The sequence below is a fragment of the Conger conger genome, chromosome 19 (assembly GCF_963514075.1).
Source record: "Conger conger chromosome 19, fConCon1.1, whole genome shotgun sequence".
In the NCBI taxonomy this organism is placed as follows: domain Eukaryota; kingdom Metazoa; phylum Chordata; class Actinopteri; order Anguilliformes; family Congridae; genus Conger; species Conger conger.
The window spans coordinates 13906993-13921729 of NC_083778.1; the positions used below are offsets into that span (position 1 = coordinate 13906993).

At 51.5% G+C, this 14737-nt stretch overlaps 1 protein-coding gene across 1 annotated transcript in view; it reads left to right on the forward strand.

The window, feature by feature from the left end:
- Positions 1 to 1227: 1227 nt before the first annotated feature.
- si:dkey-82f1.1 (DENN domain-containing protein 2A) overlaps positions 1228 to 14737 on the forward strand; it is a 44662-nt gene continuing 31152 nt past the window's right edge. Inside the window, 1 exon segment of the mRNA XM_061229259.1 lies at positions 1228 to 1594. The gene's annotated coding sequence lies outside the window, so the exon portion shown is untranslated.

The following is a 14737-nucleotide window of genomic DNA, read 5'->3' on the forward strand; positions in this document are numbered from 1 at the left end:
GGTCCCAGTCATGTACCTTAACCACTGCACTACAGGCTGCACCACGACATACATGACATACATTCATGTAATACAAGGTAACATTTGATTGGTTGTTAGTGAGATGTGAAGTTAGTTTATTTACAGTTGCCCCGCCTCCTTTGCTCTGAGACATGCTGTGGCATATCTCGCCACAAAAGGGGCACTTACTCCCTCCCCCCCGTGACAATGTTGACTTGTTCTCCGGGGCATAGGTGAGGAAATTCAGGCAGTATTCGGGCGATTATTTCTCCCGACGGCGGAGAGCGCATTTCCGTTTCTTACCCTGCCTTATCAGGTCCGTTGAGTGAGTGCTCTTTCTCCCAGCCCGCGCTGTCTGTATCTGTCAACCAAGCCTCCGCCACTGTCTCCCTCCCTCTCTCCACACACCTCCCACAGCCCCAAACAGGCCCCGAAACTCTGAAAGGGCCCGAGGCGACTCAGCCCAGAGTCCCCTGGGGCTTCAGGGAAAAGCCTGCACCTGGGATGGCTGGGAAGCGGAGCGAAACACAGCAGACCTGTGCAGAACGGCACCATGGGATACAGAGTTTCTCCCCCACAGCGATTGGGCAATTAGCATTGTTGTGATTCTCAGGCTTGAGAGCCAGAGAGAGACAGAGTCAGAGCCAGAGAGAGAGAGAGAGGGAAAGAGAAAGGGAATTTGAATTTAAAAACCACCGCTGTTGTCGCAATTCCACAACATAAGGGATACAAGCGACGATGAAAATATAATCACAAGATCGTCCAAGCGTCTCCGTGAGGCGAAGCTAATAATAACAAAATACAACACAAGTGAGAGAGAGAGAGAGAGAGAGGTAAATAAAGACAAGTATTTGGCGAGAGCAGCAAGCTTTTTTCGAAATTCTTTCAAACCGGGAAAGAAAATCCCCTCTGCACTTTTAATTTGCTCCCTGAGGAGGCAGTTATTTATGTATGCAGTTACGCTCCGCTCTGCCCCTTCCTGCTCCATTCCGCCTTTGAGCAGGACAGTCCGTTTCCCTGGCAACCGAGGCTCCAGTCCCTCAGCCAGCTGCAGATTAGTTCAGCGGTGGGGGGTTGGGGGTGGCGGCCGTGCCGATGATGGAAAGGGAGGGAGAGAGGGAGGGAGGGAAGGAGGGAGGGAGGGGGGTCATGAGAGAGGGAGGGGTGGGAAAAGTCAGGAGAAAGAGAGCGAGAGAGAGAGAGAGAGAAAGAGAGAGGCAACGTCACTGCAGGAAAAGATAGCCACACACTCAGAGTGGGTGAGAAAGAGAGAGAGAAAGAAAAAGGAGTTGTAAAGCTGTTTTGTGCTCCGAGTTGGGAAGGGAGAGGCCTCAGCTCTGCCTGAGTTTCCCCCTTTTCCCCCCCCCCGGCTTAGTCTGCGGAAAGTGCCGGAACTTCTCGGGCGGTGCGGGAGATAGGCTGCAAGAGTGCAGAGGAGGAGAAGGGCTCGGAGAAGAGAGCGTGAAGGAGAAGAAAAGGCAAAGTGGCTCCAGAGGAAATCATGAGAGTGGATGCTGCTGAGCCCAGTGTCAGGTTTCAGAAAATGAGAGTCCAGCGCAAGAGTGCTTCAGCAGGGTCCGTGCAGCTGAGAAAGGTAATGTGTGTGTGTGTGTGTGTGTGTGTGTGTGTGTGAGTGTGTGTGTGTGTGTGTGTGAGTGTGTGTGAGTGTGTGTGTGTGTGTGTGTGTGTGTGTGTGTGTGCGTGTGTGTGTGTGTATGTGTGTGTGTGCATGTGTGAGTGTGCGTGCGTGTGTATATGTGTGTGTGTGTGTGTGTGTGTCTGTGTGTGTTTAAAACCAGCTCAAACGCTTACCTCTGTGTTTATTTGAATAGTACTCTTTATTGCCTTGAGCGCAAGCGTGCCTTGAATACAACTCAGCAAGCCTGTCCGTTGACTCTTTCTGTTGCCAAGTCAGTCATTTGATTGTAATGGTTAGAGTGAGGGGGAAAAAAAGAAAAAAAAAACACAGAACCTGTGGAGAAAAAAGAAAAGTGTGTACGATGGCTGTCTCCACATTTAAACTCGTGAAACCTGGCGAGGCACGCCAGCGAAGGATGTCAGGACTCCCTCCTCACTAAAAGTGTAAAGTCGTAAGGAGAAGAAGGACCCCGGTTGCGCTTGGCTGAGGGCGAGAAATGCGTGTGTCGCCTCCCAGATGCACGCCAGTCATGCCTCTCCGGACAGGCAAGAGGGGATAAGTGGATAAGTGAGGTGTGCTTTTTCATCTCCGGGAACAATGGCTTCCCTCATTGCCTGCCCGTAGCTTTATTGAGACGGTGCGGTGCATAGTTTCAGAGAGCCCGGCGAATGTCTCTCGGCGGTGGAGAGCCGCGCTTCTCCGACACATGAAAGGCAGGGTAAATTGCATTCGGATGGCTGCTCCTCGAGAAGGCTGCTCGGCGTTCAGTTCTTTCTCTCCATGCTGCTGTGTTTAAGTGTAGTGACAAGATAAGAACTTGGAGTGAATCCAAACACTGTGAAAAAAACACTGTCAGTGAGGTTTCAGTTTCACAAGATGCATGGTTGGCTTTTATTAGGGAACTTTTTTTTTTTTAACAGAAGGCTCACTGTCGCAAATGACTTCCATTTTGATTGGTACTTTTCTGTACCATACACTTTGAATCTGACTGAATCAGTACAGAGAAGGCAGGATGGGATACATTAAGTGTAGTATACTAGTGCAGGACCAGTTGTCAAAACTCACTGAGTATTGTATATTAGTGCCTAGTGTATACTAGTATGCGTTCACATAACCTTGTTACTAATGTGATGTTCTAAGGGCGGTCTGTAGCATAGCGGTTAAGGTATATGACTGGGACCCGCAAGGTCGGTGGTTCTAATCCTGATGTAGCCACAGTAAGATCCGCACAGCCGTTGGGCCCTTGAGCAAGGCCCTTAACCCTCCAGGGGAGGATTGTCTCCTGCTTAGTCTAATCAACTGTATGTCACTCTGGATAAGAGCGTCTGCCAAATGCCAATAATGTAATGTAATGTATGAATAACACGCTGTTGACACTTAAGGCTTGAGGCTTCAGATCTTAATTGCCAGATTCGGTAGCACCAAAGATAAAGTTGGAAAAAAACTTTCCATGAGCTTCCATGAGCTTCGACGCTGACGTTCACGTTTCTCAGCGGGGGGGGGGGGAAACTCAAAGCGTTAATAAAAGAAAGAGGAAAGGAGGAACGGAGGAATCCGAGAGATCAGCACCTGGCAGAGGCCGAGAGCAGGAAGCGCTATGGCTGGGAGAAAGATGCTATTTCAGGTTTTTTAAAGAGGCGACCTTCTGACCTCCTCGCCGTTATCAGAATGGAGCAGCCTCTGGCCTTGAAGTGAAACATCTGCGGAGCAAAACATTTTCTGTGCGCCAGGAAACAGGCTTCTGCCTCCCCGCGACGCCGCCGGCCCCTCTGCCCCCCGACCGCATCAGCCCGCATCCCCGCGTGACGGCCGAGTTTATTAAAAATGGATGTAGCGTTTCGTAAAAATTACAGACTGAGACTCCGCGCTGGGCTCCTGAGAGAGCTCCATATGTTTTAGTTTTTCGCCGATGGCTGCTGGCAGGCAGATGAGATGGGCGATGCCGAGGGCGGTTGAGGCGGGGGGTTCAGGGCTGTGGGACCCCTGTCCTGATGCGTGTCCGTCACTTTTAGTTATTCTGGGTGGGGGGCTTGCTTCACTCTTCACTCATCCTTCATCTGTCCATAACAGTGCTTGTATTGCTTCTGTGTCAAAGACCCGTCAGCACTGAGGTTTGGGAACCAGGCCGGTCTGCAGATGAGCTCATCCCCTCACCCCCCCCCCCCCCCCCCACCCCCCCGTCTCTAAAGCCAACAGCCCGTTCTGCAGCCTGCATCTCAAGGGTTAAGCAAGGCCCTTAACCCAAAAACTGCTCCCAGGGCTTTGCCCCCTGTTCTCTCTCTCTCTCTCTCCCTCTCTCTCTCTCACTCTCTCTCCCCCTCGCTCTCTCTCTCTCTCTCTCCCTCGCTCTCTCTCTCTCTCTCTCCCTCTCTCTCTCTCTCTCTCTCTCTCCCCCCCTCGCTCTCTCTCTCTCCCTCCCTCTCTCTCTCTCCCCCTCCCTCTCTCTCTCTCTCTCTCTCCCTCTCTCCCTCTCTCTCTCTCTCTCTCTCCCCCTCGCTCTCTCTCTCTCTCTCTCTCCACTGTTCTCTCTGGCAGTTCTCCCGAGGCCTCCTTGAGAAAGACAAACATGTTCTCAGCAGACCTCCCCTGGTTAAGCACTGAAGGATGTGCACGGTCAGTAAACAGGCCTGTTTTTCAGGTTTTTGGTTGTTCCTCCTGGAGCGATCGATCGATTATTAAGTGGTCGATAACGCCGTTAACTCGCCTCACACGGTTTCTTTTGGTGTGAAGTGGCTGCTGATGTAAACACAGAAAGGTCCCTGAGGTCCACCAGGAACGGAGATCACTGTCCTAGTCTCAGTTAGCTCCTGGCTGATACAGGCCTCACCGTAAAAGCCTGCTTGTCTTTCCATTGCTGAACCGGAGCCGCAGAGCTAGACCTGGTCCAGGAAAACCGTCAAAAACACCCTGTGTACTATTGATGTGTAAAATCCATGGGTTAGCAAGTTAAAAGTCCTGCCCTGTGTATCTTCTGCCCATTGCCTCAGCCAGATGATTTCACTCATGAGTTCTTCCTCCTGGCTGGAGAATTATGCAAATTAGCCAATCCAACTGGCTGGAGACAAAACACTGGGAAGGAGTTTTTACGTTCTGATCCTGGTCTTTACACATCTGCCGTACAATTATAAAACAAAGGAGGAACGATAAGAAAAAGAGAAATGCGAAGAGGCAGTTTGCTTGTCAAAACCTCAAGTCGTAAGCTACTTGGCGTGATCGACAAGACTCCCGTGACATTTCCTCTGGTCTGACAGATTTAATGGAGAATACTATGTAGGTCACCGGCCGGAGTTACACGGTTGGTCTCTGGTGTATTTTGAGCTAAATCAGTACCTGGCCCTGTGCACCTGGCCCCAGCTCTCTGCTGTGCTCGAGCGCTCCTGTCCACTTGCTTGCTCACAGCCTTTCGGGTATAGGAAAGAGCTAAAACAATAGTGCATGCCCCTCCGATGTGTGTATAATGTTTCCTCTGTGTCCAGTAATCCTGACAAATGGAAAGAAAATGGCCTTCTTTGGAGGCAGTTGTTGGGGTGTTGCCAGGCAACGGCGGAATCCTCACATGGCAATCTATCCTGCTCTGTGACTTTAGCTGCGCCGCGACTGTGTCATAATAAAAGTCTCTGCGAATGTTGCGCTGTGTTGAAAGACAGGACACAGTTCAAGCTTTGGAGTCGTGGTGAATTTCTTAACGATATGAGTAACTTCAGGCCATTCTGAAACACTTTGCCTTGCTTAACCCAATCAGTGTCAGCAGTCAGACATTATTTGGCATTTGAGTTTTCTGCTGTCCTGAAGGCTGCTCTGACCAGTCATATCAGCTCCCAATAAGCTGTGTCTGTGTCCGTGTGTGTGTCTGTGTGTGTGTGTGTGTGTGTGTGTTACTCTGTATGTGAGTGTGTAGGTGTGTGTTTCTGTCTCTGTATGTGTGTGTGAATGCGTATTTGTGCCTGTCTCTGCACGTGTTTGTACGTGTGCGTGTGTGTGTGTGTGTTTCTGTCTGTGTGTGTGCCTGCGTGTGTATGTGTGCATGCGTGTGTATGTGTGCATGCGTGTGTGTGTGCGTGTGTGCGTGTGTGTGCCTGCGCGTGTACGTGTATGAAGTGAAATCTCGGCTGCCCAGATGAGCCCAGATAAGGGGGCCGGGTGCCGATCTCAGACAGAGCTAGATTAGGTTAGATGGTAAATCTTTATCCAAAGCGCTGTACAATTGATGCTTCTCATTCACCCATTCATACACACACTCACACACCGACGGCGATTGGCTGCCATGCAAGGCACCAACCAGCTCGTCAGGAGCATTTGGGGGTTAGGTGTCTTGCCCAGGGACACTTCTACACAGCCAGGGTGGGGGATCGAACCGGCAACCCTCCGACTGCCAGACGACTGCTCTTACTGCCTGAGCCATGTCGCCCTAGAGGGCGGGGCAGCAGGGCAGGGGGGGGCGGTGTCGTTTCACATGCGGACAGCGGCCTGACAGCTGGCACAAGCCCTGACCGTGCTCCACGGGGGGGGGGGCTCACAGAGAGGCTCGGTCGCCACGGCGATCCGGGCCTCCGTCACCGGGGCCCTGCGGTTTCCATGGAGAGGCGGGGGAGAATGCCCCACGCGGGGGGTGATCCCGCTCCCCGGCATTCTCCTGCAGTTTCCCCTGCATTGTTTTGGGGCAGGGAGCAGGCCAGATGCTCTCATTGTCCCTCCCTCTCCGCCCCTCCTGCACCAGGCCCACCTCCCCCCTCCCGGCCCACCCCTCTCTTTGAGCGCTCGCGCCTGCAAGCTGTTCTCCTGAGCGCCGGGGCCGGCCTGGGAACCGCTCTCACCACACCGCTGGAGGTCGCTACACCAGCGCAGGGCGACAGAGAGCGCCCTCCCGATTTCACGGGGCGGACGCGGGGGGCAGGTTTCGGTGTGTTTCCCATCGACGGGGGCTCCTGGTACGTGGCTGAAGGGAGACAGGGACACGACGCTGGGACGGTAGGAGAACAGACGGGAGCTGTCGGGGTGTGAGGGAGCACATCAGGTCAGCCGGGCCCCCCTCCCGATTCACCTAGATCACATTATTGGCTTTTGGCAGACGCTCTTATCCAGAGCGACGTACAGTTGATTAGACTAAGCAGGAGACAATCCAGGGTGAAGGGCCTTGCTCAAGGGCCCAACGGCTGTGCGGATCTTATTGTGGCTACACCGGGATTAGAACCACCGACCTTGCGTGTCCCAGTCATTTACCTTAACCACTAAGCTACTTAGGGTGTTAGGACACGTGTCACCTGTAGAAGGTCCCAGCCTCACTTGCTGTGGAGAACGGGGCCTTCTGAAGGCCAGTTTGGAGAGTCTCAGTCCTCCCACAGGGCTAAGGACGCATCCTCCTCTCGCCCGGCTAGTTACCTGCTAGTTTAATACCTCAACTGTTCCAATCTGTTGTTTGAGTTCCACTTTGTTGTACGTCGCTCTGGATAAGAGCATCTGCTAAATGCCACGTAATGTAATGTAATGTAATCTCAACCTATAGGCCAGCGGAGGATGGGCGTCCCCCTATACCTGGGTTATTACCCAAGATTTCTTGCCACTGTTTGAGGGTTGTTTTTTTTTACCACATGTGCTATTTGAGATCTTCCTGTTACACTGTTACGTGTCTTTGGGACAATCCTCTGTGAAAAGAAAAGAAAAGAATTGAATTGAATTGAATTGAATTGAATTGAATTGAATTGAATTGAATTGAATTGAATTGAATTGAATTGAATTGAATTGAATTGAATTGAATTGAATTGAATTGAATTGAATTGAATTGACTCCTGCCACTGCTCTCCGTGCTCTTCGTGCAACGACAACCGAAACGGTTTCTGCTCACGTCATTGGCTCGCGTCACGCACCGTGTGATTTATATGGTTCTGGAAGGTGGAATGCTTACTTAACTCCCCAGAAATGCGGATTTTTCATCGGTCCAATCTGGCAACCGTTCGACAGCCGACAGTGGAGGGAGCGTAGTCATCGGTCACGACCGCACTCTTTCGAGAGACGAGGAGGAGAGGTATCCAGAGCCAGGGCTGATATACTGTCCCGTTTTCCTGTGACCGCCCCAGGCGTTAACCAGGGGAACAGAAGCCAACACGCTCGCTGGCAGCTAATCTCACAAGGAGCGGAAAAAATGGAAGGAATTCTGACGTCTCGAATTTTGTATTATTTTGTGCGCTTGGCAGGCGGTCTCCTCTCCGCAGTTCGAGATTTGCCTTTGAGACTCAAGCAGCCGCAGCTGATAATTACACCGAAACGTGATCGTTTAAAAACAACAGAATCCATCCCGTAATTACATTCGTGATACGAGCGCTTATATGTAATTTGCAGTTGGATGTACGTGGCGCCGTCCCATGGGTTTATAATCGTAATGAAGTTTGTATTTTATTTTTGATGAAGCTGAATAGGACCTTCCCCCCCTGCCTCCTGACCCATATCTCTTACGGGGAACAGTGGAGAATCGTAAAAATCCGTTACACTCAGAAGTGTGTCGAGAGGATTTTCTCCAACGGGAAAGTGGAACCCTGAAAAATCGCAAGCGTTAAAAAGAGGGCGAGATCAGATCTGGGGAAGGGATGGAGGGAAAAGGAGGAATGAGACGACGTCTGTGTTCGAAACCGCATTCTCCCACACTACTCGGACTAAATTTCGGGCCTATTTCCATTGTAACATGGTACTAAGTAGTATGCTTAGTATGCGGCCTGTGTCCGAGACTTACTGAATGTGTGGGTCTAGTGCGAGACGCGTTGGGAAAACGCTGCCCCCAAAAGATGCATGTAGGCTTAGGCTGAATACCAGACAGGTCTGTGTGTAATCTTAGCAATTACCGGGTAATAGGACCTTAGGTGGTGGGTTGAGGGGCGGTGCTGATTCCTCTCTGTAATTTCGAGCAGTTAATCATTTACAGCAATTTTTGAAATAGTCTAAGAAAAATGGAGAAACACCCAAAAAAATCATTTTCAGCTCAACGAGCCGTCATTCGTTTTTTTAAGCGAGCAAGTCCTCGCATCGCCTTCCCAAAAAAAACAACAACCCCAGAACAGATTCCTCTGAACCCGCGTCATAGTTCCCGAGGGAGCGCGCGTGAGAAAACTGCGTCCTGCTGCTGTGCTGTCCGTGCTCCTGCCTCCATGTTTACTCTCCTGCCTCCATGTTTACTCTCCTGCCCTACGCTGGCTGTCCTAGGGCCATGAAGGCCCTAATCATGTGCAGAGGGGGTAGTATAGAAGAGCCTACATTACATTACATCACACCCATAACCAGGGATAAGTGCGCTGAAAGGGAAGTACAATTTCAACTGCTCCCTGCAAAACAAAGATAAGGACCAGGGCCTATTTGAATTTTGTTTTTGTTTTTTTTTTACAAACAAACAAAACGCAAAGGTATGACCAAACCCCTTAACTAGCCAAACACTGCTTACCTAGCCAAACTAAGAATACTGATACACAAAAAAGTAAATGACGGAAAGACAACAATTAAGGTTTACAGGGAGGTGGGGAGAGCCGGGGAGAGGTGTTGCTTGAAGAGGTGCATCTTCAGCTTGCACTTGAAGGTGGGAAGAGATACTACAGTTCTGACTTCAACGGGGAGTTCGTTCCACCGCCGTGGAGCCAGAACAGACAGTAGTCGTGAGCGTGAGGTGGAAGTTCTGAGAGGGGGAGGTGCCAAGCGACCTGTGGAGGCTGAACGAAGAGGTCTGGCAGGGGTGTAGGGTTTGATGATTTTTTGTAGGTAAGCTGGGGAAGACCCCTTAACTGCTTGGAAGGCTAGCACCAATGTTTTTGAGCCTACCTGTGCAGCACTTTAATTAGCTCCTCGAGTGTGCAGAGGGGGCAGTTTAGAAGAGCCTAGCTTACCAGCAGTTTAAGGAGCTTCTCGGGTGTGCAGAGGGGGTAGTTTAGAAGAGCCTACTTTAGCAGCAGTTTAAGGAGCTTCTCGGGTGTGCAGAGGGGGTAGTTTAGAAGAGCCTACTTTAGCAGCAGTTTAAGGAGCTTCTCGGGTGTGCAGAGGGGGTAGTTTAGAAGAGCCTACTTTAGCAGCAGTTTAAGGAGCTTCTCGGGTGTGCAGAGGGGGTAGTTTAGAAGAGCCTACTTTAGCAGCAGTTTCAGGAGCTTCTCGGGTGTGCAGAGGGGGTAGTTTAGAAGAGCCTACTTTAGCAGCAGTTTAAGGAGCTTCTCGGGTGTGCAGAGGGGGTAGTTTAGAAGAGCCTAATTTAGCAGCAGTTTAAGGAGCTTCTCGGGTGTGCAGAGGGGGTAGTTTAGAAGAGCCTACTTTAGCAGCAGTTTAAGGAGCTTCTCGGGTGTGCAGAGGGGGTAGTTTAGAAGAGCCTACTTTAGCAGCAGTTTAAGGAGCTTCACGGGTGTGCAGAGGGGGTAGTTTAGAAGAGCCTACTTTAGCAGCAGTTTAAGGAGCTTCTCGGGTGTGCAGAGGGGGTAGTTTGGAAGAGCCTACTTTAGCAGCAGTTTAATTAGCTCCTCGAGCGTGAGGTCGATGTGTAATTTTCAGGAAGACGCGCTCTGGCGAGCTGGCCCGCGGTCCTCAGTTGTGGGTGGAAATAAGTTTGGCGGTCTCAGCGTTGAGGTCTGACACGACTTCCTCTGGTCTGACTCAACCCCCGCTGAGCTTTTGAAAGTCTTTTGCTGATGTTGGAAAGGAAACTTCTTTGACTCGTACATTTTTTAATGAAACAAGGAAATGCGCTCGACTTTATTAATGTACGTTCGGAGTGAACTCTGCTCCCGACTCTTTGTGCGCTTTGTGGCTATTTCGGTTTAAGTTTGGAACTTCTTTCTCCCCAAACATGTCCGCTGGAGAAGGTGTGGAGACTTTGTTTGACACTAGGTTCTGAAACAGCTGGTAGCTGGTTGACCAGTTAAACCCGCTCTATACTCAACACGGTTTGACCAGCTCAGGGGGAACAGGGGGGAGGGGGTGACGGGGGGGAACCGGGGAGGGGGGGGGGGGCAGGGGTTGAAAGCGCAGGTCAGCGCCTTTGAAGGGATAAATACTCGTGCTCCGGAGCATCCAGCGGCCCTTGTTTTTTGGGGGTCTGTTGAACTCCAGGCATTCCTGACACAGATGTTTGGGGCGGGGCGGGGACCGGGCGGGACGGGACGGGACGGGACGGGGACCCGGGGGCGACTCCTGAGGGACGCGGTGCTGGTGGGCTGCAGCACCGTAACTCTGGGACGGCCTCCAGCCGCTCTGCAGCTGAGAAAACTTCCGTGTGGGGGGGGGGGGGGGGGAGAGCAGGGGGGGCTGCTTTACTTCACACAGGAAGTCCTACACCACTCCCATTAAGAGCGCACTTGATCACGACATACTCTTCTTCCTTCAGCTTGATGTGTTTATATGGGGTTCCTATGAAGAGCTGACAGTGGAAGTGTGTGTATGTACTTACATAATTTTTTGCTCGGCTAATAAAAGCCCACTTCCCGTATCGGCACGTTCCTGGCTTAGCTTAGTCGTGTAGTGCGATAAGGATCGATCACTTCTTCCGCAGGTGCAGCGTGTGCTGTGTGAGAAGAATGAACTTTTCTAGATCTGCAAAGCTTTTCTTGATCAAATGCAAGGAGACCCTGGTGTAAAATCCAGCTCCTGAAAAACCAGCTACAAGCTGTTTCAAAACATAGCTTGAGCTGGTCAAACCATGCTGAGTATGGAGCTAGTCTAACTGGTCAACCGGCTACCACCTATTTTACCAGCTATTTCAAAGCATAGCTTGAGCTGGTCAAATCAGGTTGAGTCTGGAGCTGGTCTAAGTGGTCAACCAGCTACCAGCTGTTTCAAAACATAGCTTGAGCAGGTCTAAGTGGTCAACCAGCTACCAGCTGTTTCAAGACATACCTTGAGCTGGTCAAACCATGCTGAGTCTGGAGCTGGTCTAAGTGGTCACCCAGTTTCCAGCAGTTTCAAAACCTAGCTTGTGCTGTTTTTTATTCAACAGGGGACATAAGTCTTTTGCCGGCTCCACCCGCCCCCCCGCCCCCCCGCCCCCCCCCCCCAACACCTACAGGTATTGTTTTAAACTGGGAATGGGTGCTGTCTCAGAGCGGTCCGTGGGGATTGGCCCCGCGGGGGCCTGCCGGCAGCCATGTCTGGGGCCAGGGCCAACATCACTCACAGGCCCCCGGATCCCCGTCTCCTCAGCCAATCCCGTAATTGAGTGCAGATTGTTCTCGCGGAATGATTGAGGAGGGGAGATCAGCGTGGATCGCTCTTGTCAGGGGAATGGGGGGCGGGGAGGCTGAGTTGCAGGTTTTTTTTGGGGGGGGGGGGGGGCTTTGTCCCGTCTCTGCTTGCAGTTGTAATTCAATCTCCTGCTCCAGATGGGGAATGCGCCCCCCCCCCCCCCACCAATGACATACATGATATGCAGAACCCCCCCCCACGACCCAGGGCTGACTGGGGCTTTTATTTCTCTTCTCCTCCATCTCTAGCTGTCTCCATGGATACAGCCCTTCACCTCTGCTCTCTCTCTCTCTCTCTCTCTCTCCTTACGCTGTCCTGTGTGGAACTTGATCGTAAGTCTTAATGACCTCATCACGAAAAATCTTTCGGCTGGATTTGGAAAATAGGAGAAGAACAGCGAAATCTCCCGGAAATCTGCTCCTCTGGAGCCTTCTCCACAGAGTGGAGCTCGGTGGACAGTCACCAGCAGACAAAGACCGCTTCTCTATCTGAACAGTGTTTCATGAGAGTGACGGATGCTGTGACCACACATAGAAAAAATACATAAAAAAGGAAATAGCACAACGTCCTCACAAACGTCCTCGCAACGTCCTCACAACATCCTCACACCGTCCCCGCAACGTCCTCACACAGCCAAACCGAGGGGCTGACACCTACCCCCTCGTCAGCTGACGTGCCGTTCTGTGTGACGCCGTCCTTTTTCCGCACCGACTGCGGGACGGCGGGCCTCCTCTCTGACCTCTCTCCGTGTTGTGGAAGACCTCAAAGACCCGAACGCGCGGAGTTCAGGGAGTTCTCCCAGCCCCTCGCACGGAGCCCAGAATCTGTCACGAAAAAGGCAGCTCTTCCGTCAAAGTAGCCCCCCCCCCCCCCGCCTTCTCACGTCCACGCCCCACCGCTGCGGTCGGCCGGCCGCTTATGCAATTCAGGAACCAAAATGGCTCCTTTCTGCGTGTGCAGCGCTGTGCAGCGTGCCCGTTGTGATCTTGACACCGGGTGGCATGTCAATCACGTGTGAACGGAAATCGCTTCAGCGGGTCTTTTCAGGAGTTTTACTTGCCTGGATGTAAGGAGAGTGCAGTGCCCTGTTGCAGCCGCCATGACAATCCCCTTCCTCTTCCTCTTCCTCTTCCTCACTTTACCCAGCTGACCCAGGTCTATCCCAGCATGCACCACACACACGCTTTTAGGCAACGACACTCAATCACCGTGTCACACCATTCAATTACATTTTATTTGTACAGTGCATTTCACGGAGAGCTGTCCCAAAGTCGCTGAACAGAGTAAAAGTTGCTTTACAGAGTCCACCATCTTAGGCAAGAACAATCAATCACGATGTAACAACACTTAACAGAGGTTCACGATTAGCATATCTTCTCACTCTCACACACGATAAACAACGGTTGTGGATGCATCTATGCTGTTTATCAATTAAATAGAATATCTTCTCGAGGAGAATTAATGAGTTCCGGCGGATATAAAAAAACATCTCAGAGCTTCTGGATTCGGAACATCTCCTGGAGCAGTATTAATGAAGCGGGCTTGCGTTGCGGTGGATGGGAGAGCATTACTCTCAGCGCCTCTGGACTTTGAAGAGCGGGTCTGGCAGGCTTTGATAAGAGGAGTCGGTCGGTTTCCTCCTCCTGTGATTCTGACACAGTACTGTCCTCCGCAGGCCCTGGCACCTCCTCAAGGGGGGGGTTGGGGGGGGGGGTGATGGCCAGGATGCGCGCCCCCAACTCCCACATCCTGGCACTCCACTTCCTGCTGTCTGTCTGCCTCTCATCCCAGATTTCTCCAACCGGCCGGAAAAGGGCTGTTAGTGTTTGCGTTGTTGTTGTTGTTGTTGTTGTTGTTGTGTTTGTGGCGGGCGGTAGTGGCGGGCGGGGTTGCTGGGCGGTGTGTGTGTGTGTGGATGTGCCAGGGGCCCCTGTGTCAGACCTCAACACTGAGACCAGCTTATTTCCACCCACAACTGAGGAACGCGGAGTCTCTTCTGTGGTGGAGTTTCGGCCGTTATTATGGGTCTTTTCCTGAGCCTAGACGCCTATAGCCAGGGCTGAATGTACGTGTGTGCAAGAATAACACGAAAACAAGAAATGCAATACATCTGTGTAAACAATGGAAATACAAAGCGTGCTGTCTGCGGTATATTTAGAGGCAGAACCTCGCACGGACTTGATTGTTTGCGGGCCAGCGCTTTTGTCACTGTTTCCCAAATCAGGTATTCTGGAGCTCACCCGCCCAGGGCTGCTTCTGTCTCCAGTTCATCCTTTCCCCAAGGCCAACAAGGGCATCAAGGCCAGGGTGTCCCACTGAGTGTGTGTCTGTGTGTGTGTGTGTGTCTAAGTGTGTGTGTGTGTGTGTCTGCGTGCGTGTGTGCATACGTGTGTGTGTGTGTGTGCGCTTGTATGTGCATTTGTGTGTGTGTATATATGTGTGTGAATGTGTTTGTGTGTGTGTGCGTGTGTGTGTGTGTGCTTGTATGTGCATTTGTGTGTGTGTGTGTGTATATGTGTGTGCGTGTGTTTGTGTGTGCGTGCGTGTGTGTGTATATGTGTCTGTGTGCGTGTGTGCATATGTGTGTGTGTGTGTGTGCGCTTGTATGTGCATTTGTGTGTGTGTATATATGTGTGTGAATGTGTTTGTGTGTGTGCTTGTATGTGCATTTGTGTGTGTGTGTGTATATGTGTGTGCGTGTGTTTGTGTGTGCGTGCGTGTGTGTGTGTATATGTGTCTGTGTCCGTGTGTGCGTGCGTGTGTGTGTGTGTGTGTATATGTGTCTGTGTGTGTGTGTGTGTATATGTGTCTGTGTGCGTGTGTGCATACGTGTCTGTGTGCGTGTGTGCATACGTGTGTGTGTGAGAGACTCGGTTCCCATGGGCTGGCTGATAGTGGTGT